This window comes from Lycium barbarum, chromosome 1 (genome assembly GCF_019175385.1).
Source record: "Lycium barbarum isolate Lr01 chromosome 1, ASM1917538v2, whole genome shotgun sequence".
NCBI classification, from domain to species: domain Eukaryota; kingdom Viridiplantae; phylum Streptophyta; class Magnoliopsida; order Solanales; family Solanaceae; genus Lycium; species Lycium barbarum.
Window position 1 is genome coordinate 106,175,896 of NC_083337.1, and position 3,907 is coordinate 106,179,802.

Consider the following 3,907-nt stretch of genomic DNA (forward strand, 5'->3'; position numbering starts at 1 on the left):
GACTTCGTCTGCTTTACGCCATTTAATAAGTGTAATTTGAGCATATTAAATTTTGGCGCCGTTATCGGGGAATACGATTTTGAAATTACCAAATATATATTGTGCTTTACTTAAAGTCCTTTTCTATTCCATCACACCTTGTTTGCTGTTTCGTATGAACCAGGAGATCATGAACAAAAGAGGAGGACGTGGAGCAGGTGGTAATAGGGGTTTGCAAGTGCAAGACCCACCAGTGGAAGTGGAGGTTGAGAATGTCTTTGCGGATATGCTAGACGAGGTGGAATATGCATCTTCTATTGTTCCACCTAGGGTGAATGTTGTAAACTGCAAGATTCACTCCACTATCTACCAACTGCTCAAACTTGAGGGATATTTTTGGAACTCTACCGATGATGACCCTCACTAACATTTGAAGAATTTTGTGGTATGTATGCCCAACATATGCAGAATGCTATCCCAGATGATGCTATTCAGCTAAGAGTTTTCAAATACTCTTTAGCCGGTGAAGCAAGAGTTTGGTTTGAGATGCTGCCCCACAACAATATTCATACGTGGGGAGAGTTGGTTGCTATTTTTCTCAAGAAGTGGTTTCCACCTAGCAAGAAAGCTGAAATTCATGACAAGATATATGATTTCAAACAGCTTCCGGGGAACAACTATTTGAAGCTTGGGAGAGATTTAAGGAATATTTGCAGAAGTCTCCAAATCATGGTTTTCTAGAACATATATTGATGGAGAAGTTCTATAGAGGACTAGATCCATTAACACAAGCAGTGGCGAACAATGCAGCCGGTGGGTGTTTTATGGACAAGACATATGCCCGAATCACTCAGTTGCTTGATAGGCTTACTACTCACAATCAAGCATGGATTTCGGGTGGTACTGATAGTGTATCCTATAGAGCTCTAATGATCCATAATATTGTGAAGGAGAATCAAGAGACTCAGCAGACTCTAGACAAATATTTCTTTGCTAACAAAGAGGCTTGATAAAAAAGAAGCGAAGAAAGTGAATGTTGTTGAAGAAGTTTCAGGAATGCCCAGGGCATGTACCAAGTTCATGAGGGTCCATATCAAGAGAGGCCTCCAATGCAGTTTGAAGATGCTAACTATGTGAATAATTCTCAAGGGAGTTACCAAGAGAAAACTACCAAGGAGGCTATCAGACTCAGACTAAGAATCAATGGAGACCTTAATAGGGACAAGGTAATTACAACAACAACTATGATGGCTCAAACCAGAGGAATTACAACAACAACAACAACAATTTTGGAACTGGAGTTCCAATCCCTTTATTCCACCAAAGGGTTAGCTTAATGAGCAAGGGAGCTCTAAGTTGGAGAGCATGCTTGAGAAGGTGCTAGCCAACCAAGACAAAGCAGATAGAACATTGACGGGGCTAACTACAACTGTGGGATCTCACACTGCTTCCATTCAGAAGCTCGAGTCGCAGATGCGAGATATTTCTAGAGAACAACCCCTCCACATTATGGAGGACTTCCTAGTGACACTATTCCAAATCTGAAGAGTGGTGGAGGTAATTCTTATAAGAGGTGTGCTGCTATTAGCACTCGGAGTGAGAAACTACTTCAAAGTGCAGAGAAGGAGGTAATTAATCTCGAGCCAGTTGTTGAAGAAGAAGAGGCATAATTTGATGTACCAATAATTATTGAGGAGGTCCATCGAGAGGTTCCTATTGCTGATATTCCAAAAAGTTCTAAAAATCATGAAGGCAGCAGTGACACTAGAAAAGCAACAGTTAAAGGGGCTCTTCGTCCTTTGATCGAACTATTTAAATCTACGCCTCCCTTTACACAAAGGTTGGTGAAGAAGACTGAGTATGCTAAGTGTTAGAGGTTCTACGATCAGTTGAAGCAGCTATCAATGAACATTCCTTTTCTTGATGCCTTTCAAGAAATGCTAGGTTTTTGTAAAATATTTGAAGGAGTTGTTGATAAAGAAGAGACCGATCAAGCATGACACTGTGAGTCTGACTCATCGTGTTAGTTCTATCATATCTACAACCAGTTTTTAGAAGAAAGAGGATCCAGAGGCCTTTACTATTCCATGTTCTATTGGTAACCATGATTTTACTCGTGCTTTATGTGATAATGGGGCTAGCATTAACCTCATGCCACTTGTTGTTTATAAGAAATAGGGGTTGGGTATGGCTAGACCTACCACCATTCGACTACAGATGGCTGATAGATCTATAAAGAGGCCAGTTGGGGTTGTTGATGATGCGTTTGTCCGGGTTGGCGAATTCCTTCTACCCGCAGATTTCATAATTCTTGATTGTGCTATTGATCGAGACATCCCTATTATTCTGGGTAGACCTTTCCTTGCCACGGGAAGGGCTCTTATGGATTCAAAGAAGAACGAGATCAAGTTTCATGTTAATGATAAAGAGGGAACTTTTCAAGTTAGCAAGGGAATGAGGATACCGAGTGCTTACGATAGCATTTCAGTTATTAATACTATTGATGTAATAGACGAGGCTGTGGAAGTTAAAATGGAAGAAGAATGTTTGGGGGAGGCTCTAGCAGCCATATTGGTGAACTTCAATGCTGATGATATGGAAGGTTATATGGAGACTGTTAATTCTCTTGTGGGGTTGTGTTCTTATTCTTACCAACCAAAGAAGTTGGACCTTGATCTTGAGAATAGAAAGACTCTCCCAGTGAAGCCATCTATTGTAGAGCCGCCGAAGCTTGAGCTTAAGCAGCTTCCTTCACATATGAGGTAGGCATTTCTAGGTCCTGATAATACTTTGCCAGTGATTGTGTCTGCATTGTTGAATGAGGAGCAGACGAAGAAGTTGTTGGAGATTCTGAGAGAGTATAGACATGCTATTGGGTGGACCATTGCTGACATTAGGGGTATTCCTTATGGTATTTGTGAGCACAAAATTTAGCTTGCGGAGGATAGCACACCGAGTGTTGAACATCGAAGAGATTGAATCCACCCATGCAAGAGGTGGTCAAGAAAGAGATTAGTAAGTGGTTAGATGATGGAGTTGTTTATCCTATTGTAGATAGTAAATAGGTGAGCCTGTCTCAATGTGTTCCGAAGAAGGGAGGTATCACAGTGGTACCTAATGCTAAGAACGAGCTGATTCCAATGAGAACTGTTACCGGGTGGCGTTTCTGTATGGATTATCGGAAACTAAATTCTGCAACTTGCAAGGACCATTTCCCCATGCCTTTTATTGATCAGATGCTTGATCGTCTTGGCAGGAATACCCATATCGGAAGCAATAGTATGACCTTATGGGACATTTTCTTTCAGTAGGATGCCGTTTGGTCTTTATAATGCACCAGCTACGTTTCAGCGGTGTATGATGTCTATTTTCTCGGATATGGTTGAGAAATTCTTGGAGGTCTTCATGGATGATGTTTCAGTTGTGGATGATCCGTTTGATGAATGCCTTGACCACTTAGGGCATGCCGGTTTTATTGGAGCTTTATTAAGGATTTCTCGAAGATTGCGAACCCTTTGTGGAAGCTTCTCGAAAAAAAGGCTAAGTTTGATTTTGATGAGAAATGCTGCAAGGCGTTTGATGAGTTGAAGGAGCATCTTACTTCTGCTCCTATTATTACTTCACCAGATTAGTCACTACCATTCTAGCCGATGTGTGATGCGAGCAATTTTCCTGTAGGTGTTATGCTTGGTGAAAGGCATAGTAAGATCATACACCCGATTTTCTATGCCAGCAAAATGCTCAATGCAGCGCAGATGAATTATACTTTTACTGAGCAAGAGCTGCTGCTATAGTATTTGCGTTCGAGAAATTCAGGGCCTATCTGATATGGTCCAAGGTGGTTGTATACACTGATCATGCAACATTGAGGTATCTGATGGCAAAGAAAGATGCAAAACCGCGATTGATTAGATGGGTCCTCTTGCTG

At 41.3% G+C, this 3,907-nt stretch overlaps 1 non-coding gene across 1 annotated transcript; it reads right to left on the reverse strand.

The window, feature by feature from the left end:
• Nucleotides 1-610: 610 nt before the first annotated feature.
• On the reverse strand, nucleotides 611-715 carry LOC132618731 (small nucleolar RNA R71). The gene has a single exon (XR_009574282.1). It is a non-coding gene; the product is annotated as a small nucleolar RNA R71 (small nucleolar RNA).
• Nucleotides 716-3,907: the final 3,192 nt, after the last annotated feature.